The sequence below is a fragment of the Ahaetulla prasina genome, chromosome 3 (assembly GCF_028640845.1).
Source record: "Ahaetulla prasina isolate Xishuangbanna chromosome 3, ASM2864084v1, whole genome shotgun sequence".
In the NCBI taxonomy this organism is placed as follows: domain Eukaryota; kingdom Metazoa; phylum Chordata; class Lepidosauria; order Squamata; family Colubridae; genus Ahaetulla; species Ahaetulla prasina.
The window spans coordinates 84190165-84213545 of NC_080541.1; the positions used below are offsets into that span (position 1 = coordinate 84190165).

General features: G+C 37.7%; 1 long non-coding RNA gene across 5 annotated transcripts in view; it reads right to left on the minus strand.

The window, feature by feature from the left end:
• Positions 1-20298, minus strand: part of LOC131194690 (uncharacterized) — a 117974-nt gene extending 97676 nt beyond the window's left edge. For all 5 annotated transcript variants that reach the window (XR_009154275.1, XR_009154273.1, XR_009154274.1 and 2 more), the window contains exon 1: positions 19732-20298. This is a non-coding gene — a long non-coding RNA (uncharacterized LOC131194690). The remainder of the gene's footprint in view (positions 1-19731) is intronic.
• Positions 20299-23381: the final 3083 nt, after the last annotated feature.

Sequence of the window (23381 nt, forward strand, 5' to 3'; positions counted from 1 at the left end):
CATTCAGGAGAAACCAGCCATCCTATACATAATCTTTTAATAGTTCAGAAGCTATGGCAGTATACATGCAGGCTGTTGCAATTATCAGATTAAAAACTCAGATCAGGGAAATCAATTATTAATTGAATATTTACATGTTATTAAAACCTGTTGAAAAATATGCAAATCAACTAAACACAATTGGAAATGCATCCAATGATAGCAAATCATACAAGAGCAATAATTATATTAGAAATATTAATATTTCTTTCAAAAGGCTAAATGGCCCATTTTCTGACTTCAGAGAAAATGGAAATGACTTACAACTCCAAATAGACCATGTTCCAGTCTAGGAGTAATGTCCTTTATTCAAACCTCTATAAACAAAACCAATTCCTGCTGGTCTTAACTTCTGGGCAGATTGATAGGAATTAAGGAAGTTCCTCATATATCCAGGTCCTAAGACATTTATGGTTGGACACCTTAAAGCTAACATTTTGAATGACCCTGAGAAGCAATTGCTCTTCCAGTAGTTGGTATTATGCAGAGGAACTTGGTCAAGTTTCTGAATTTTGCTTCACTGTAAAATTTCAGATACTTTGTTTAGGAAACATTGCAATGGTGGTTTGGATTTGTTGAAGCATTGTTATCAAATCCAACTGGCTCACAATGGACACTAATGTAATTATGCAAATACATTCCTTTTCATGGTTATCTTGGTCCAGGGAAATGTCAGAATCTCAGAACATGCCAAAACCAATCTTTCAGAACAAGTACATAGGACGTTTCCCAACACAATCCCAGTTCCAGACCTCAAGCATGATTTAATACAACCAGCCTCATCACCATTTGTACCCTATGACCATCATTAAGTGTTGTAAGTGTTGTACCTTGATGAAGGTATCTTTTCTTTTATGTACACTGAGAGCATATGCATCAAGACAAATTCCTTGTGTGTCCAAACACACATGGCCAATAAAAATTCTATTCTATTCTATTCTATTCTATTCTATTCTATTCTATTCTATTCTATTCTATTCTATTCTATTCTATATCTTATAGATCCAGTTCTACTTTGTTGCTCTAATCCAGCCCATTATGGAACCTAGGCACCTTTAAGGCTATTCATAATTTCTTTGCAGATGGATGAAAAAAAAGTTAGGCCTAGTAATTCTACATGCAGCTATGATCATGAGATTGAAGCTCACCTGTGACATGTAAAAAGGGTAGAGCTGATCATTTTGATTTTTGGACTCCCCCCCCCCCCACAAATATACACCTTGTATACTTACGGTATAATCAAGAGTTATCTGATTAGAAATTGCAATTCATTTCAAGCTTATTTTGGAGATAGATAAATATTCTTGGGATTTTGCTGCATCCATTGTCAATATGGCAAGCATGGATTTATATTCATGTTTGTTCTTATATTGAAGTTACCACTTTTTTAAAAAAAATATTTATAATTTCCAAAAAATAAAATACACAATACAAAAAAACCCACAATACACAAAAGCAAAAAATATATAAAACAAACAAAGACAAACGCATCAAAATTACAATACTCATAACAGCTTTTTCTACATCGGTATCTCTATCCTATTTAACCTCTATATACAGATTCTATTTCTAAGTATCTTTATCTTAAACTTACATCCTTGTTTAAATTATTTTAACATCTGTTCAGAATTCAATCTCATAGCAAAAATCTCCCTTAGGTTTTATGTTTACTCTCCAGCCAGGAATACCATCTAGTCCATATTCAATAGTACTCAGTATCTTCCCTCTCCTTCATTTCCATAGATAATCTGTCCATTTCTGCACATTCATATATTTTTTAAATTATAATTTGGTCCAGTGGGATATCTGGATGTTTCCAATTCTGTGCTATCACAATTCTACTTGCTGTCAATATGTGAAATATGATATATTGTATATTTTTTCCATTTTCCCTTCCAGAATGCCCAGTAGAAATAGTTTCGGTTTTCTTTCTATCTTCTGCCCTGTTATTTCATCCAGCCATTTTTTTATCTTCCCCCAAAATTTCTTAATCTTAGGGCAGGTCCACCACATGTGGTAGAACGTCCCTTGTTTGTGACCACATTTCCAACAATTCGGGGACCTATTCGAAAACATCCTGGCCAATCTCACTAGTCGAAGTTGCCACATTTTTTTATCTGCTCTTTTTCTGGTAGCATTTAGTATCGTAAACCATGACTCAGAGGGCAAATTGGTCATGAACAAGGAAAACTTTATATAACTCTAACATACGACATTCTACCTGATGAATTACGACTCTAAAAAATACATTAACAAAACTTCTCCATCCATAATTACAGAACGAACATTTGTCTTGTTGCAAAGAGTTAGCAGAGTTTCTGTTTTCTTTTAAGATTCTCTGTAAAAGTAACAAGAATCTCTATATTTTCTTACAACACTCACCTCGACTTCTCTTAGTTTTACAGTTGCCTTGTTTCTTATTAGGGAATGTCAAGTTAACCCTTTACTCACGTTTTCTACTAGACATACTAACGATCTCTCTCTCTCTCTCTCTCTCTCTCTCTCTCTCTCTCTCTCTCTCTCTCTCGTCACTAATGAAAAACTGAGATTACATCGCAAAATATTTTGGATTCCATATACATTTGGCTGGGCCCTGCCTCAGACTTTTAAACAAGGGAGTGCCGTATCCTTATTAACAAATGTGTACATCTCTAAGTAAAGGTGACTCAGATAGAATTACAAGCTTAGCTCTGGATTTCTTGGGTTTGAGAGAGCTGAGGTCAAGTGTTTAGAAATATTTCAACATAGCTCCTGTGGTTTATTTTCTTTGCAAATCTGTTCATCAGCCATTTCTGTTTATATAGCTGAATTAATTAAAGAAGTCAGCCACACCTAAGCCATCTGATGAGAGGTGACATGATTAGCTCTATCACTACTTGCCATAATCTGTACATGCCAGATAATAACACACATATTTATCAATGAAATATAAGTAAACAATATGATAAAGACACAGTTGCAGAAGAGACTTAAAAACATACAGCAGTTTTCTTCTTCTTCTTGGATGTGTATCATCTCCAAACAATACTTGGAACTAGCTAACCATGAGCACAGAAAAAAAAATCTATCCAAAACAAAAACACATAACTAGAAATGAAAAGTCATTTATACACAAAGCATACCAGCCTTATAGAAAGTGTTAATGTCTGTAGCTCATTATTAATGATTTTTTTCCATGTACAAAGTCATCTCAAATGGCAACATTTGTTTGCCACTTGCACCTCATTGTGATTGTGTAAAAAAATAAGTAGGCGATAGAGGCAGCAAACTGGGAGATGTAAGGCAGAGTTAAAGGATACCTCTCGTCTGATACAGTTTGCTTTTTCAGTCCTGAAGCATTGAGAAATAGCATTTTCTTCCTCTCCCCACCCAAAAATATCTATACTCTTTTGCCTTAAACTCTACTGACTCTGAAAAATAAAAATAATTCTGAATATTTCAGCTCCACCTCTTTTTATGATCATGCCATGCTCTTCCAGTTTTTGGAAGCAAAATGTAGAAAAATCCTTGTTCCTATGATAAAGTACATATTTCCTTCCCACCAAATTCAGAATGAAATATGATAAATGCCTCACAGCTTTTCAAAACATGTGCGCACTTCTGATAGAAAGTGGCTCTTTTTTTTAAAAAAAAAAGTTATTTCCTTGGTGTTTCAAATATAAAACTCAAATATATTTGAAGCAAGATGAGATATCCTAAGAAGGGTCAGAAAATCAAGATGGCAGCCATGATTTGATCATGTGGTCAAGTTTACTTCTTGACTTTTTTGTTACTTCCCTTCTGCAGATGTCCATAGAGGAAAGAACATAAATTAGATCAATAAAGAGATGGCAGATCTCAAGCCTACTCCGCTGAAAATGTTTTGATCAAGACAATCCTGCCTGAGGTTTGGTTTCTATCAGAACAAGTCCCAAATTCATGCAGAATTATTTCCGATTTTAAGTTGAGCCAAAGAACTAATATTGCATATGGAAAAAGACATTAAAAATCTATATTTGGGGATTTGATACATAGGAACGAAGGAGAAGGCTGTTTAATTTGTGTTTGAAATGAACTGGTTTAATTTACACACCGCAGCTGTAGTCTAGGTTTGGAAGCAATTCATTTATGAACTTTTCTGGATTTTGGTGCCGAACTCAGCAAAAAAAATTGTATATTTTGAGGAAGGAGATGAAAGAAACTGATCTAGGAGAAGCTACTGATAGTCTGAATATGAACCTTGTTATGGTTTAATTTACAAAAACGGAATGGCTTGAATTTATGACTGTACACACACAAAGCCCAACTCCACCCAGAGACAGACGGCTCTGTCCTTCCCTGTTGCCTCTGTTTCATTTTTTCCACAGTTTTTCTTCTCTCACAATTGCAGCTGCCAGTGTTTAAAAATATCTCAGAGCAGGTTATGTAGTAATTGTGATGCTATCAAGATGTATTTTACCTCAGGGGATTTCTGCTGAGGTTTTTCTTTTCTTTTTTTTTCTTTTTTAAGTTTTAGTCTACACGAATGTGACCCAGGGAGAGATTTTATAAGCAAACAAGCTGGATGGCATTTAAGAAAAAAAACTCAAACCAAACCAGGAAGGTGTAAAGATAATGAAACAAAAAACCCATGACACATTTTAGGGTAGTTCTACTCTTTAAAAGCTCAGTGACAATATTTACCTTTTTAAAAATGAAGTAGAAAAAACACCAGACAAAACCCAAACCAGGTGGTTCCACCATGTCAACAATTATAGAGACATCAGTTCTGCAAATTGGTTTTTCTTCCCAGTGTAAGTAATTGCAATAATGAGACATTCTTTTTGTAGATGCGGGTTGGCTTATGTTCTGATCCTAGCTTCTAAGTCTACTTTCCTGGAAGTTGTTCTCCCACCCTCAGTTAAATTCATGAGAGGAACTTTGGAAGAGCATTGAAGAAATACCATCAGGCCAGGATACAAACACCAGGATGATGATTTTTTTGGACTGTCTGAAGAAAATTGTGAAGAGGCAAAGTATGCTGGCACTGAACTAGATCAGGGGTTTCCAACCTTGGTCCCATTAAGACTTGTGGACTTCAACTCCCAGAGTTCCACAGCCAGCTTTGCTGGCTGAGGGACTCTGGGAGTTGAAATCCACAAGTCTTAAAGGGACCAAGGTTGGAGACCCCTGAACTAGGTGACTGGACATTTCACCTCTGCAAGCTCGTTTTAGATAGCCAGATGAAATTGGAGTCAGGGCTATTGCCCTTAAGGGATTGCGCAGAAAGTGATGCAAAACCGTGGGTTTGTTTGGTTTTCATCGCTTACCCTTGACAGATCTGAAATTGACAGCATATCATCGCTTCTATGCCCTGGCAGTTAATGGGCACCAGAACTATTTTCATCCACTGAAAGCTAGAGTTCCCTCTCTATGGGTGATTTTTATCCCTGATTACGTCCTTCCATTCCTTTCTAACAAATAATATTGCTGTGCTTGTTAATGAAATGCATGGGTGATTTAAGACTCTGAACATTAAAAGGGTATGGGCATGTAGTCTGCACAAGTGTGTTATAAATGCAAAAAGGCCCAAAGAACTGCAGCTCAGAATAGGTCTTGCCAATAAAGTTATCACCATCTAAAAACAAGTGATGACATTTTATTTTTAATTTCAGCTTAGTCGTATTTTTAGAATAGAATAGAATAGAATAGAATAGAATAGAATAGAATAGAATAGAATAGAATAGAATAGAATAAATATTTTTTGGTGGGGATAATTAGATTTGCATGCCTATTTTTAATTTTAGTTTCACCTCTTTGGATTGGAGTATGGGGCAACTGGGGGTAGCATCACTGCAGACAGTTTGGGGGGGTTGTGTGGTTGTGGGATAGGTATGTGAAAAACATCTAAGAGGACAAAGTTGGGTCACCAGCTGACTATCAGAAATAAGGAGGTCAAATTAATTTTCATGGCAGGATGAGATGAGAGAATCAATTTAGCCCCACACCAAATCAGGTTGATCTGAGATTAAATCTAGACCATTATAAGTTAGTTAGTGGCTTGTTTGCATACAGTAATTTAGAGAATTCTCATGATACAATTACAATTACCCCTGTGACTCAGTTAATCGTGTCATGCACATACAACTAGTCTACATGTGAATTCATTTCTTGAATTTCTTTTTCCAAAACATGCTCCCTAAAGGAACATTCCACTACTTTTTTCCCTCTTCTTTCTTAAAATAACAATTAGGCCTGAAAGTTTGGATAACAACTCAATCATCTTGTTCTCAGAGAAACTGAAATAATCATAAGTCTATACTTTCTTGTTATAAGTACATACGATACAGTAAATCCCATTGATGTCAGATGGGCTTAACTCTGTGTGTACATGTACAGATTGCATTATAAGAAATGTAAGCAACCTTCTAAAATCCAAGAATGAAGGGTTTTCTCAGGGTTGCTTAAGTGAGGAATTCGAAAGGAAGGATTCCACTGTATATAAAGGCTATCTCTAAATGCAAAGATGTGTGAAATAAAGCTTGGTCCAAATGAACTTAAAGTACAGAAACAAACTTCCAGGAATGCCTTCCTACATTACAACTTACAACGAAATCTTTGCACTTGACTTCTTTCATAAATTGGATGGATGGAAAGGGGAAATTTATTATCTGCAAACCAAGCCTTGTTTGCAAAACCTTATGATACAGAAGCTGGAAAACAATCTGAAGATTATTTCAGACTTTGAATAATAAAAAAAGAACATTCTCCATCTGACAGACAGAAAGATCTGGAAGGCAGAGGCAGAAGTAGAAAGGGAAAGGCCCAAACTATATTTTAATAAGGGTCATTTTCTTCCCACTAAAACCAAAAAACAGAGATGTAGATTAAGCTGATTTCTCTATAAATGCTGCTGTTTATTCTAACCTCAATATTACAGTTTTTCTGAAGCTTTCACACTCTTAATTTGCTTATAATCAGTTATCACGATAGTCTGCTAGACAAAATTAATGTTTGAATAATAATGACAATGAAGTATCAGATAAAGAGGCTGATTATACCTGAAATATGGAATGTGCTATTAAAAAAAGCTCTTTCTCCAGTTCTGACAAAATTAAAAGAAGTATGCTAAATCAAACGTGCATGTTGATTTTGTTGCATGGTATACAGAATCTCCGCTCGAAGAATTTGTTTTAGAATATCTGTTGATCTGTGTGCTCTTGGTTCTGCTGGTAGTATCTCGGAACTGTAGCAAACTATGTAACTGGTATAGGCAATACTCTTTCAAAACCTGCAATGAAAAAGGGTGGCGCCAAGAAATGTCTAAACTGTGTTGAAAGCAAATGTCAAGACGATGAAGGATGTCTTATTTTTTTACAACCCCAAATTAGTTTACAATGCCAGTCATTGGCACACATACACATGTATGTGTGAGAACTCATAAGCAATCAAAAGTGGATTGTCCTACGGCCAGTCCTCTCTCAATTATTTTCTTGCAGACACACGTGCGCGCACACGCACACACATACATGTTCTCTGTATTTGTGCAGATTTGACTGCGATAGGCACAGGTAAACGCAACGCTTTCTTAGGTGGGTGTTGAGTACTTGAGAAGTAACTTTGGTTGAAAGGCAGGTAAAAACCTGTTTCGGCTTGTATCCAGGATTCGAGTATTTACCTGTCAAAAGCCCTGCATTTTTAGGCCCACGCATTTACCCTGCAACACATTGCAGAATTTAATGGATTTATATTCTCGCTGTACCCCTGGCTCCACCTTCCTTTTTCCATCCATCCCAACCTGAAAGCCTCTCTTATCCCTCCAGATTCTAGAGTAAAATGAATAAAATGGATCTACAACATTACTTGGGGGAATTCCCACTGCAAAGTACTAAATATATTAATGGTAATAGAATAAGCAATTCTAAATGGGCTCCTCAGAGTGGAGAGCATCTTGTCTAAATTCTGTAGCATCTTGTCTAAAGTCTCCTGCTTGTGCAGGAGCTCCCAAAACCCTCCCAACTCCATTCTTCTGTTTCAGTTATTCCATTCCTTTCAGACTTATGTCCTGGATTTCCTTTCCTACGTCTAATAATCTGCTTTTACTCCCAACAAGCTCCCAAAATCTTCTGCATTAAAATCTTTTTGTAATATTAGGGATTTCTTTTTCTCCTGAAGGATTCCGGAAAGATTTTGCAAGAGATCCTCTAAGCCTGCAGAGGAGTTTGGTTCTGCACCAAGGATTGCAAGAACCCAAAACCAGTAGCGATGGCGGCGGATGGTTCAGAGAACCAGTAGCAAAAATCCCTGCCCCCCCCCCATGACCAGCTGAGCCATGCGATCATCAGAGGTGTTTTTTTTTTACTTTTAAAAACATTTTTTCTTTGTCTGAAAAAATATTTTTAAAAATAAAAAAAAAGCCTCTGATGATTGCACGGCTCAGCTGGGATCATCAGAGCCTTTCAAAAGCATTTTTTCTACAACCTCTTCAGCCAAAGAGGTTGTAGAAAAAATGCTTTTAAAAGTAAAAAAAAAAGGTTGGCCACACCCACCCAGTCACATTAGCCCCCACCAAGCCACACCCACAGAACGGTATTTTAAAAAATTGGATTTCACCACTGCTAGAAATGACTAGAGGAGGTGGGTTGTTTTATTACGAAGATGCACACGTTAAACTTTTTGAATCTGGGTGTGACCCCCCAAGCCTTATAAAGTTGTTCTTAAAATGTAATCTTGAATGTGACCAAAGGGTAAATTTATTACATATTAAATATATGATAGAGGAAAAATCACAGTGTGGTGGGAAACAAGAATTTACAAAAAGATCTGGAAAGAATCTAAAGGATTCTTTTTTCTGAATATTGTGAACCATGGTCCTTTATTTTGGAGGAAAACACCCAGATTATTTCCACAACGGTAACAATGTTTAATGTTATTTGCATGCAAAACCAAAGGAAATGGAATTCTTTTTAGTATTGACTGCAGTCACAACTTTTCAAAGCTAGCATCCAATTCAAAAACCGAAAGCTTAAAAGAAATAATGCATTCTTGGTCTGACACTAAGAGTTCTTCCTCTATTTATAATGAGCCGCGGTGGTGCGGTGGTTAGCGTGCAATACTGCAGGCTACTTCTGCTGATCACCGGCTGCCAGCAGTTTGGCGGATCGAATCTCACCAGGCTCAAGGTTGACTCAGCCTTCCATCCTTTTGAGGTCGGTAAAATGAGGACCCGGATTGTTGGGGGCAATATGCTGACTTTGTAAACCGCTTAGAGAGAGGGCTGTAAAAGCAATATGAAGCGGTATATAAGTCTAAGTGCTATTGCTATTTACCCAGTTTAGCAAAAGATATTTGAAATATTTCTTTAGCATATTTGATGTTAGTCTAATTGGAAGTTCTGGCAATTCCTTAAAAGTACTGGTAGTTTCACTGCAATCAGTGAAGCTTATTTCTAAAGAAAGAGGCTGATGATGAATAGATATGTAGCCTTTGAGAGACAAATCTTCAACAGTTATTTAAGGGTAAGCCCCATTAAACACAGGGAATTTACTTTGACAACCATGTAACTATCCTGGCAAGATTTATGTACACTGTCACTACTCACATGACTTTGGATCTTGTAGGAGTACAACACACCCTTCAGGAAGTAATTACAAACCTTCAAGCTTATTGAGGCTCCTGAAGAACTCGTCCTTATTATGGAAGTAGCTGGTACCCATTATGATGGATAAGCAACTACATTTTGGATTACAATTTCCAAACTTCTTGAGTATTAGACATGATTATTGGGGCTTAAGAGAGATGGAATCATCAGACTATCTAAACTTGCATTGTATCTCTCTTGTTTGGTGATTCAATCTACAGGGGAAAAAAGAGGACAGAGTAATAAGATAATGGAAGCAGCAGGGGGGAAAGTGGGAAAAATTCTGAATGAATCTAATCTGGAAGGAGTTGAGGAGAACTATTATATTAGATAACATGAATGGATGGGTGGGAATGAGATGATAAAGATCATGTAAAGGAAAGGAGAGATAATATTGGTGAAGTAATGGAAAAACCATCAACTAATAAAAAAAAATAAGAGACATCTCAGTCCTGGGAAAGGTGGAAACGAGAAATAGTTCAAAATAACTTCATCTTTGGTGTAGTAAAAGTAATGTCAGGACACCCTGGCTGGCTTTCAATATCATATTGTTATACTCTACAATGATGGAGTTTCAGAAAACCTTGTGTTGTCTATTTCCTGGCTTGGTTTCTCACGAAGGACTGACAAAACAGAAAAAGTAACTGGACTTCATGTCTGAACACTCATAAATGAGAATGGAGAATTTGTTTCATAAATGTTTTCTTTCAAACAGGTGGTTTTATTATAAGCCTATTTTCATGGGTATGCATGGCTAAGGAATCAGTATAAATCTAAAAGCATTAGCAATTTATTTATGAGGAAAGACAGAGGAATGTAAAGTTGGTAAGAGTTCTGAATGGGTAAAATACGATTATTTGGTAGTTACAAGAATGGGCTTGAGAAAAAATGCCCATGGAAGAAAAGGACACAAATGAAACTACCAGAAGAGAAAGTCCATATTCTGTATGAAAAATACTGTATAGGATAATGTCCCCCCCAAAAAAATGAATGGGAAGAGGAGTGTAAGGAAACATAATATGATTTGTATGGCTGGCCATTTCATACTGGATGACTCACAATAAGTTAAAAACAATCCAATAAGACCAAGTTAAAAACTAATATACAACCTATAAAAACTGTCCATAATTAATTTTAAAAAACAGAACATCGCAATCAGCAATAGAATTCTTTCTACATCAATTCAACACAGCCATTGTAAGAGCTCCCCATCATTTCCAGACTCCTAGGCATGGTGGCAAAGCCATATCATCAAGGCTTTCCTAAATGGGATGGGGAGGAACAGGCTTTGACTCAACCCATCCAAGACAGAGTGGCTGTGGGTGCCGGCTTCCCGGTACAGTCAGCTTACACCATCGCTGACTGTGGGGGAGGAAGTACTGACCCCCAGGGAGGGAGTGCGCAACTTAGGCGTTCTCCTGGACAACCGGCTGTCCTTAGAGGATCATTTGACAACCGTCGCCAGGGGAGCTTTTTATCAGGTCCATCTGATTCGCCAGTTGCGCCCTTTCCTTGACCGGGACGCCTTACGCACGGTCACTCACGCCCTCGTCACTTCCCGCCTGGACTATTGCAATGCTCTCTACATGGGGCTCCCCTTGAAGAGCACCCGGAGGCTCCAGTTAGTCCAGAACGCGGCCGCGCGGGTGATAGAGGGAGCACCGCGTTGCTCCCATATAACACCTATCCTGCGCGGCCTGCACTGGCTACCGGTAGTCTTCCGGGTGCAATTCAAGGTTTTGGTTACCATCTTTAAAGCGCTCCATGGCTTAGGACCGGGATACCTTCGAGACCGCCTTCTGCCACCGATTGCCTCCCAACGACCTGTGCGCTCCCACAGAGTGGCCCTCCTCAGGGTGCCGTCGACCAAACAATGCAGGTTGGCGATCCCAGGGGGAGGGCCTTCTCTGTGGCGGCACCAGCCCTGTGGAATGAGCTTCCTCCTGGATTACGACAACTCCCTGACCTCTGGACCTTCAGACGTGAACTGAAGACTCTATTATTTCAGCGCGTGGGACTAGCCTAAGAACAAAAATGTTTTAAACAAATTTTAATGGGGGTTTTATTGGTTCTTATTGTTTTAGTGATCAGGCCTTGATAATATTTAGTTTTAATCTGGGTTTTAAAAGTCTATTTATTATATTGTTTTATATTGTTTTAATATGCCTGTGAACCGCCCTGAGTCCTATGGGAGGTGGTGCGGTATATAAGTTTAATAAATAAATAAATAAATAAATAAATAAATAAATAAATAAATAAATAAATAAATAAATAAATAAATAAATAAAGTCTGGGAAGGTTGGAGCCAGTGGTGGGATTCAGCCAGTTCGCATCTATTTGGGAGAACCGGTTGTTAACTTTCTAAGCAGTTCAGAGAACCAGCTGTTGGAAGAAATTTTATTTTGTTTTTTCCTACTTTACAGGGCTAATCCTGTAAGGAAGGAAACATTCTGGTGATGTTTCTAGCCTAATCTTTATTGTCCTGCTTACAGAAACTGCCTCTCTGCTTAACCCTTAGTACATTGTAACAGCTAAGGCGAAGCGCCCATCGATGTGAGTGACATTGAGTTGGCCACGCCCACACAGTCACATGACCACTGAGCCACACCTACCCAGCTGGTCATTAGGGCAGAGAACCAGTTGTTAAATTATTTGAATCCCACCACTGGTTGGAGCCAATCTACAGTAAGTTTGGGAGGAGGATGTTCTACAGGGCAAGACCATGGCAGATGATACATTGTTGCAGAAGAGACCTAATTCTCCTGCCAGTCCTGATGGGATGGGTAGATGTAACCAAAGAGAGGTGGTCTCTCAAATAACCCATTCCCATGTCATATATGGCTAGAGATACAATGGTAATATGTCAAATATGCTACAAATGGTAGTATTTAAAAACGATGAAAAGAAAATCACAAATACAAGAGCAATGAAAAATGTAAAATTGCAAGTTTAGAAGATGTAACTGGAGAAATACTAAAATAAAGATGTGATTTGCTTATGAATTTGCTATAAGGTAAAGGTAAAGGTTCCCCTTAAACATATGTGCTAGTCGTTCCTGACTCTAGGGGGCAGTGCTCATCTCCGTTTCAAAGCCAAAGAGCCAGTGCTGTCTGAAGACATCCCCATGGTCATGTGGCCAGCATGACTCAACGCCAAAGGTGCACGGAACACTGTTCCCACCAAAGGTGGTCCCTATTTTTCTACTTGCATTTTTTACGTGCTTTTGAACTGCTAGGTTGGCAGAAGCTGGGACAAGTAACGTGGCACTAGGGATTCGAACTGCTGAACTGCCGACCTTTCGATTGACAAGCTCAGCATCTTAGCCACTGAGCCACCGCATCCCCGAATTTGCTATAGAGTGGATTAATTTGTTAAGTCTGCCTAGGAAGGCATTGGGCAGAATTTTAATCGAAAGGGTACAAGACATGACAATGAGCAAAATTTGGAATCTGCAGTTTAGCTTTCTGCTAGACGGAGGTGGTCAAATCGCAATTTTGCTTTTAGACAAATTAAGAAATATATGAATGGGGGAAGAAACTTTTATTGTTCACCTGTTGATTTGAGAAAATGTTTGACAGATTTGAATTAGGACATATTTTGAACAATTACGGAATCGAAGATTGCGGAGTTATTTAAGATGTTTACGAAATTTATAAATAAATCTATAAGGAAAACTTTCAGCATCATATATATGCTAGTACCACTTTATAATGCCTTGGTAAGGCCACACTTGGAATATTGCATCCAGTTTTGGTCGCCACGATGTAAAAAAGATGTTGCGACTCTAGAAAGAGTGCAGAGAAGAGCAACAAAGATGATTAGGGGACTGGAGGATAAAACATATGAAGAACGGTTGCAGGAACTGGGTATGTCTAGTTTAACAAAAAGAAGGACCAGGGGAGACATGATAGCAGTGTTCCAATATCTCAGGGGCTGCCACAGAGAAGTGGGAGTTGGGCTGTTCTCCAGAGCACCTGAGGGTAGAACAAGAAGCAATGGGTGGAAACTGATCAAGGAAAGAAGCAACTTAGAACTAAGGAGAAATTTCCTGACAGTTAGAACAATTAATAAGTGGAACGACTTGCCTTCAGAAGTTGTGAATGCTCCAACACTGGAAATTTTTAAGAAAATGTTGGATAACCATCTGACTGAGATGGTGTAGGGTTTCCTGCCTGGGCAGGGGGTTGGACTAGAAGGCCTCCAAGGTCCCTTCCAACTCTGATGTTATGTTATGTTATGTTATATAATGAATATGTTTGCTGGCATGTGAATGTACATGCATTTTTGTGAGTTGATTATGATGTTATTGGCTGAGTATATATATAATTTGCAAAAAATGTTAGCTAGGCTAGGTTTAATGAGCTAATAGTATGAGTATGAAAATTAATACTTTAGACCAAGATAGTTGAGTTTTAACAGGCAAATGAAATGATTGATTGCAGATTATATTCTAAAGCAAACATACGATTTTGTGTATTGCAGTAGATTGTTTACTTAAAGAAAACGTGTGGAGAATTTTTAAGACATATAAATGTGGATAGATAGTTATTAAATTATCTATGGTCTGTTGTGAGGAATGAATATTTCTTGAAAGAAAATGAAAATGGTGGCATATAATAGGTGAGTTTCTGCTCCTTTTCTGATATGGAAATGCACATTTGATACCGTATACTTATACTTTTGAAGTATAAGACACACCTTCCCCCCCCCCCCAAAAAAGGATGAAAATCTGGATGCATCTTATACTCCGAATGTAGCCCCACCCCAGCTTCTCAAACAGAGGTTTCAGAGGCTGAAAAAAGCATCAGAAACGGAGCTTAGGGGAAAAGCCCCAAACGGAGCTTCAGAAAAAAAGCCCCCAAATAGAGCTTCAAAGGCTTTTTCCCTGAAGTTCTGTTTTGGAGGCTTTCCAGAGGCAGAAAAACATTTTTTCTGAAACAGAGTTTCAGAGGCAGAAAAAAAGCAAAAAAAAAGCAAGGCACAGAGCTCACAACTAAGGAAACTTCACCTCTGGGAACAGCTGATTGGGGGTGTCCCAGGAGGCCAATCCACCTGCCAATCAGCTTTTTTCTTATTTTCCTCCCCAAAAACTAAGGTGCGTCTTATACTCCGAAAAATACGGTATATTAAGATACATCTAGAAATTGAATGCAAGTGGAATGGTTTACATATGAAGTATATATGAAAAGAACAAGACAACATGAGGTCAATGGGATTTGAATAAAAATGAATTATCAGTACGGAAATACATTGAGGTATTTTTGATATATAGAGAAAAAATAAATGAGGGTCAACTGCAAAACACATTTATGAAGAAAGTGAGAATTATCAAAAGGAAAGGGGTGGATCAAGAATGTCACAGCTAGGTAGAATTCAGATTTTAAATATAAGAGATGAGAAATTAGTAGAACAAAGGGCCTGGAATAAATTAGTGTATAGACATGGAAAAAATAAGGATGGTTTGCAAGGTTGAACAGCTACCCAGAGACAGTGACATGACATTAATATAAATAAGAATTAGCTGCCTTCTCTTTCTTATCTCTTCCCTTTAATTTTTTTTGGGTTGCTTGCCTTCTTTAATCTTTTTGTGCATTGGAAAACATTGCTTGCCGTGAAAGGAAATATCATGATGGGTTTGGGTATATGGAGGACTCCCGAGACATCCAGAATATTTTCATATGGCCATAGATAGGTTTTACAGTTAAATGTTATTTGTGTTTTCCTGGCGATGGAAAGAACTGAGTTCAATGGGAATTACTCACTCTAGCAAATATGTATGAAATTGTCATTTTAAAAATGATTTTATGACAGATACATAATCTAAGAATCTTTCAGAACGTTTTGTTCAAAAATGACTGGATGAAAGACAGATTTCTTAGATAAGAAGCAGGCTTCGGTATTCATTCAGAGGAACAACTTGATGTACAGCTCTAATAGAAGCAGCAAAGAAAACCGCTGTCACTCAAATCTTGTACAAACAAGACAGATTATGTTTATGTAGGACTTGGGTGTGTACTGTCAGCTACTACTAACTGGTTTGCACATAAGGCCATCCAAAAGGAACAGGCAACTCTTACTCTTAGTCATCCATATTGTATTTGGAGCAGAGAAATTCCAAAGTGAACATCTGTTCTTTATATAAGCAAACACATTCAGTTGGTACATAGCTATATATATACTATGCCAGCACTTCCAGGCATCACCAGCATAAATATATATAAGACACGTTAGGCAAGAAGCTCATCAAATAAGAAAGGAAAGATAATATGGAAAAATCAGAAGGTGAAAGCACTGCACTAAAGTAGCACTGCAGTGGAAGTACACTAATTTACCCAAGGAGACAGGTAAAGGGAGTTTTATTTAGTGACTGTGTTATAGTCTAAAATCTAACATGATGACTGGTTGCAGTAATGTATTTTTCAGTTTCAGTCTACCATCTCTTTCTTGTTCTCATCTGAAAATTCATGCAACACAATGGAAGTGTGGATTTTACTAAGCTTTATTCCAATAGTCTTGGAAAATAAGCAAGAGGAAATTTTGCCCTAGCAGAAACAGTGCTACTATGAAAAATAAATGCTTCACAAAGTCTTTTATTACTTGAATCTTCTTTTGTTGTGTTACAGTCATCACCATAATCTAAGAAAGGTCACTGCCTTAAATTGTGCCCATTTCCTTTTCCAAAGAACAAATTCTGTCTATACTACTCAGCAATGTCTGTACCACTCAGCAAAATTTCCTTTTATGCTCTGGGAATTTTTTAATGACTCTAATTTATTCCATAAAATTACTAGCTGAGACTAAGAAGCTGCGGTTTATAGATGTATTTAGGTGAAAGCAAAATCTTCTTAAAGTTCTCCCTTATTGACTTCTTTTGATATCTATTGCACAGATGTTCTGTTCAAAAGATTAAATAAAAAGTACTATAGGCGTAATTTCTCATCCAATGTTATCAAATCTCCTTGGTTCCTTCAGCAAGCATCTGGGAGCAGGCCAGTGGAAGATATTCCCAGCATTTGCTAAAGGCTCTGGCAAGCGCATTGGAGGAGGTACTGCCAGCCTCTTCCAAATCACAATTGGAAGAAGATGAAGGGCACATACTGTACCATGGGCTTTGACTAGGACTGTGAATTTATTCAAATGAGTCAAATGATCTTTCTTTAGCAAAGAAAGTCTCCATGGGGTACAGCAGCTCTAAATACAAGAAATAATATGTTACCTCCATGGCCTTAATCACTTTATTGAAATAAATCAATCTCACTTCACATAGACTAAGATAAATTCACTTCCAAGCAGATTTGTGTAGGATTTAATATTTCTCTTGAGAGAGGCCATGAAGAGACCTTCATGGGTCTCTTTGGGATACTGCCAAATACTTTCTGGTATAAGGGTTTAATGAACTCCTCTGCTCAGTCCTTCCATAGCCCAAGACTAGGATCAGTGGAAATAGGAATGTTTTGGGCTCCAAAAATATACACACTTCCCACTAAATTAATTAATTAATTAATTAATTAATTAATTAAATTTGTATACCGCCCTTCTCCCAAAGGACTTAGGGCGGTTCACAGCCAATAAAATACGAGAATACATATGACACAGGTTAAAAACAATATAAATAATTTTAGAGGAACATTTGCAGTGCAGGTATAAAATTCTGATGATGCCAATCCAAGGCATCAGTAATTGTCTCCCAACAAGCAGCTCTCTTCCCATTTTCATTTCCCAAGTGTGCTCATCTTGGGACTTTAGAAACAATGAGAGGTTTAAAAAGCCAAGTCTGGCCTTTTAAAGAGTCAAGCTGCCTGTTTTCAGTTAAGGATCCTTTCCTCATTACAAACTGACAAATTTGCTTTCTTAACAGAAGATGCCAAAGTTCTTTAAGAAAAACTACTTGCAATAGACTTATATTTCACACAGAAAACACTCAGGGGGGTGAGTGGGAGAGAGGGTTTCATTAATCTAATTTGTCTATGAGCCCAGTGTTAGAAAGAGGTGTAGATCTTTGCCCAGCTGTTGATTTTTTTCCACAAATCTTTCATAGGGACTCCAAAGCATTGGTGAAATCCAATTTTATTTACTACCGGTTCTGTGGGTGTGGCTTGGTGGGTGTGGCATAGCTTGGTGGGCGTGGCAGGGGAAGGATACTGCAAAATCTGCATTCCCACCCCGCTCCAGGACAAGGATATTGCAAAATCTCCATTCCCACCCCACTCTGGGGCCAGCCAGAGGTGGTATTTGCCGGTTCTCCAAACTGCTCAAAATTTCCGCTACTGGTTCTCCAGAGCCTGTCAGCACCTGCTGGATTTCACCCCTGCTCCAAAGGTATTAGACTTGACAAATCTAGCAGGAGTTGTGTGTGTCTTTCCTTTCAATCGGTTTTGTAACTATGTTAACCTCTACCCTTTCATTGCTTTTATTTTTAATTTCTTAGTTTGTGTAAAAGTCATAGACCAAAATACAAAGCATTCAGCATGAAGTCCTGTTCATAGCAGAAGCTAAGCATAGCTAGCTAAGCATAGCTTCTATGTTCTATGTTTCAGTTTACCCAATTTCTAACAGCTGTTGCTCTGGCATAGAAAGTGATCACGTTTTGGGAGATTTCATAGATCTGTTCATTGAGTAAGAACCAGTTGAAATGCATTTTTGGTTAGAAGGAATATTAGCTCCATTCCCCAAGGATGATAGATAGAGCATTTCAGAAATATATATCCATACAGTATGTCTAAATATCCTTGTTGAGCATGTTATTAAATCTTCCTATCAGAAGATAGCATCTTAGTTCCCAGGGTAAGTACTGTTCTAATGTGAGGACGCAAGGATTTCATAAAATTGCTTGGGCTGGTGAAAGGTGACTACATGAGCTTTTTGTGGTAAAAGTGTGAGGTGTTAAATTTCTCTCCTTGTTTATCAAGCTCCAGAATTCTCTGCTTGTACACACTCCAGCATATATAAAGATTGCAGACTGAGCTACATAGAACCAGATCAGATATGCTTTGATTCTTCCATGAGGAATTCTATGTGTTTATCAGTGAAAACTAGGTCCAAAACTCACTGACCAACAGTTGCTTAAGCCAATGTTTTAAATGGCACAGCCTTCAATGGGCCTCAGTGGTGATACATTTAAGCTCTAACTAGAGAAGTACATTTGCAACTGAAAAAAGGAATTCAGAGCATAGTTCTCAAGAATTTAGACTGAACTTTTTCTAGCAACAGGGATATTCACATGCATATAGCAGCACTGAATATCCTATATGAAAAATCTTAGTACTTCAGTTTTGAATAATTGGATTGCTACAGGCACATAATTATTCCTCTTATAACTTGCATGTCTGATTATTGAGTTGGAAGCTTTTGTCTTGGCAGTTTAAGGCTTAAGATTGGAGTTTCCATGCGGCAGACGGCTGAAAATGAATGCCTGAAGATTCCTGTACTCAGTTTGGTGGTTATTATTTTCCAGATGTTAGAATGACTGTTATTCCACCTGGTAAATCCAAGCATCTTATTTCTGGACATAGATAATCTCCAACACTTTGGTTTGGCAGAATAGTACTAGTACATGGAGAATTTGCCATTGCCTCACTTGGAGTACAGATGTGATAGCAGCATTATCAACATACGGTAACATTGAGACTGGATTTTGAGCCAGAATGTGAAATTGAGCTTTCATGAGTACCTGTATTTCATCTGGAAATTAAAGGTGTGGGTTGCGGGGGGGGGGGAGGAAACATCCATTTTAGACTGTTGGAAGGTAAGAATAAGCCTGGTCAATTCTCTGCTGCCTGAATATCTAATCTATGTTATAATGATTGACTTGATCTGATTTCATTTTATTAGATTTTGATGTTGCCTAACTCCATGCTGACTCTGGATGGCTGACAATATAAAAAAAGATAAGAACATAAGAACACACTTCATTCCTATTACCTTTCCAAAAATAAATTTGAATCTAGACCTTGGTTTCTGAGGCCACATTTCCCAAGAATTGAGCTACATGTTAATGCCTTAGAATTTTTAGGATTATCTACACCCAACCATGAAATCTGAAATCTTGGAACACGTAACTTCATTTCTTAAATTAATATAATAAAAACACTTACCTGTAACAGCCAATAATTGATGCAGCCAAACTGTTATAAAATAATTTAGTCCATTGTTGAAATATCTACAAAACAAGCAATAATCGGTGTGACCTTTCTTCTTTTCTGTTGCTTTATTTCATCGTCTATGGGTTTCTCAACGATTATGGAGTCTCGGAGCACAGAAAATAGATTGTTTGAATAATCTTCTTTGTTTTAGAAAAAGAATTTTAACTCCACCATGCATGTGGAGAGCAAGAACAGATGATCCAAAGATAACATAATGATGATAATTTGTATATATCAGAATGTTCTTTACCTGTCTCTCAGCAAACCTATTAATATATGTTAATCTAAACATGTTGAGGACAGCCCTTGCATAACAAGAATAAGATGAATTAGAGTTTTTCAGGCTAGAGGCCAAGCTTACGTGGCACTTGTTGGAAACAAATTCTATCGAATCCAGTTGAGCTGACTTCTGAGTTAATTGAATGGAATAATTTGACTTACCATATTTATTTATTTTATTTTTTTTAGTTTGTCAAACATGTATGAGATAACAGGTATAAGTATGAACATGGACATGAGCACAGGTAATGAGTACAAATAAATGGGAACAGTAGGACAGGGATGGTAGGCAGGCTGGTGTGCTTATGCATGCCCCCTTATGGACCTCTTAGGAATGGGGTGAGGTCCACAGTAGACAGTTTAAGGTTGAAGCGATGGGGATTTGAGGATGTAACAACGGAGCCGGATAGAGCATTCCTGGCATTGACGACTCTGTTGCTGAAGTTGAATTTTCTACAACCGAGTTTACCTTGAGTTTGTATCTACTGTTATCCATATATTATTGTGGTTGAAGCTGAGGCAGTCGTTGACAGGTAGGACATTGTAGCAGATAATTTGTGTACTATACTTAGGTCAGACCATAGGCGGTGTAGTTCCAGGCTGTCCAATCCCAAAATTTCAAGCCTGGTGGCATAATTCTATTGTAAGCAGAGGAGTGGAGTACTCTTCTCGTGAAATACTTCTGGACCCACTCAATTGTATTAATGTCCAATATACAGTGTGGATTCCAGGCAGACAAGCTGTATTTGAGAACTGGTCTGACAAAGATTTTGTATGCCCTAGTTTGTTTTATTTTATTTTATTTGTTTTATTTTATAGCCAACTTTCACTAAAATAAGTAATCAACATCAGCTTTGTTTCAGCTTAATGCCATCAAAGTTTATTTCATTTTTTTCTACTATTTTACACCTATGTCCAATCATCCCTGAAGCATAAACTTATATTATTGGTTTATTGCAATACCCAGCTGATATGCACATGTGTTTTTGCCTTGTTTCCATGTGGGGCAATGGCAAATAACAAAGATATTGGAACTATAGTTTGGTCTTCACCCAGATATCACATTCCTCATACATAAATGTCAAGCCCATATTCCAAATTTAGATGATTGGGGGGTAGGGGAGAAGGAGATAACACACATATATAGATTTAAGAATGGAGTCAGTAGCAAAGTGTCTCCTTTTGTATCCATAAGTCTTCTATGTGATTTTTGAAAATATTTTACTTTATTTTTAAAAAGCACAGAATGTACAAAGAATGCACAACAATAACAAAACAAACAAACAAAACAATCCACAAAATAAATATAATAAAAAACAAGAAGGGAAGGGAAGAAAAGACAAGAAAAGAAAATAAGAAACGTATTTTCTTTATACTGTATAGTAAACTTATAGATAAATACTGGCTTAGTAAAAAAAACTCTATATAATGCTTTATTATAATCAAATACAAAATATGATAAAATATCATGAAATCTGTGCAAAAAAACAACATTTCGCTTCATGATTTGGTTAACAGATGATATTGCTTTTTCCAGGATGGATAACTTATACATATCTAAATTAGATATGTCTTTATATTTTATATACATGTCTTTAATATCTGCAGTACAGTAATGCCATTTTTACATTTTCTCAGTATTATACTATTAGCTACTCTCCACAAATGGCAAAATAGCAATAGCATTTAGACTTATATACCATTTCACAGTGCTTTACAGCCCTCTCTAAGAGGTTTACAGAGTCTGCATATTGCCCCCAATAACCTGGGTCCTCATTTTAAATAATTTTAATAATAATAAAAATAATTGCTACCAACCTGCCTTCCATTGAGGACCTGTATACTGCACGAATCAAGAAGAGGGCCGTGAAAATATTTACAGACCCCTTGTATCCTGGACATAAACTGTTTCAACTCCTACCCTCAAAAAGACGCTATAGAGCACTGCACACCAGAACAACTAGACACAAGAACAGTTTTTTCCTGAAGGCCATCACTTTGCTAAACAAATAATTCCATCAACACTGTCAAACTATTTACTGAATCTGCACTACTATTAATCGTCTCATAGTTCCCATCACCAATCTCTTTCCACTTATGACTGTATGACTGTATGACTGTTCCTTCTTGCTTCAAACGCTCTACCATCATCCCAGTGCCGAAGAAGCCCACCATCAAGGAACTAAATGACTACAGACCAGTTGCTCTAACATCTGTAGTCATGAAAACCTTTGAAAGGCTAGTGCTTTCCTACCTGAAAACCATCACGAATCCGCTTTTAGACCCCTTGCAATTTGCATACCGAGCAAATAGATCAACAGATGATGCTGTTAATATGGCTCTGCACTACATCCTACAACATCTTGAGTCTCCAAAGACCTATGCAAGGGTCCTTTTTGTAGACTTTAGTTCAGCATTCAATACCATCATTCCAGACATTCTTCTAACTAAGCTAAACCAGCTACAGGTACCGGAACAGACTTGTAAGTGGATCACAAGCTTCCTAACAAACAGGAAGCAGCAGGTGAAGCTAAGCAAGATCACATCAAATACCTGTACAATTAGCACAGGGGCCCCCAAGGGTGTGTGCTCTCCCACTTCTCTTCTCTCTGTATACCAATGACTGCATCTCCAATGATCCATTTGTTAAGCTACTGAAGTTCGCAGATGACACAACAGTGATTGGTCTCATTCGAGACAATGACGAATCCGCATATAGACGAGAGGTCGAACGACTAGCCTTGTGGTGCAACCAAAACAATCTGGAACTGAACACACTCAAAACCGTAGAAATGGTGGTAGACATTAGGAAAACCCTTCCATACTTCCACCTCTCACAATACTTGACAACACAGTATCAACAGTAGAAACCTTCAAATTTCTGGGTTCTATCATATCGCAAGATCTCAAATGGACAGCTAACATCAAAACATCATTAAAAAGGACAACAAAGAATGTTCTTTCTGCGCCAACTCAGTAAGCTCAAACTGCCCAAGGAGCTGCTGATCCAGTTCTACAGAGGAATTATTGAGTCTGTCATTTGCACCTCTATAACTGTCTGGTTCGGTTCTGCAACCCAACAAGAAAAACACAGACTTCAGAGGATAATTAGAACTGCAGAAAAAATAATTGCTACCAACCTGCCTTCCATTGAGGACCTGTATACTGCACGAATCAAGAAGAGGGCCGTGAAAATATTTGCAGATCCCTCGCATCCTGGACATAAACTGTTTCAACTCCTACCCTCAAAACGACGCTATAGAGCACTGCACACCAGAACAACTAGACACAAGAACAGTTTTTTCCCGAAGGCCATCACTCTG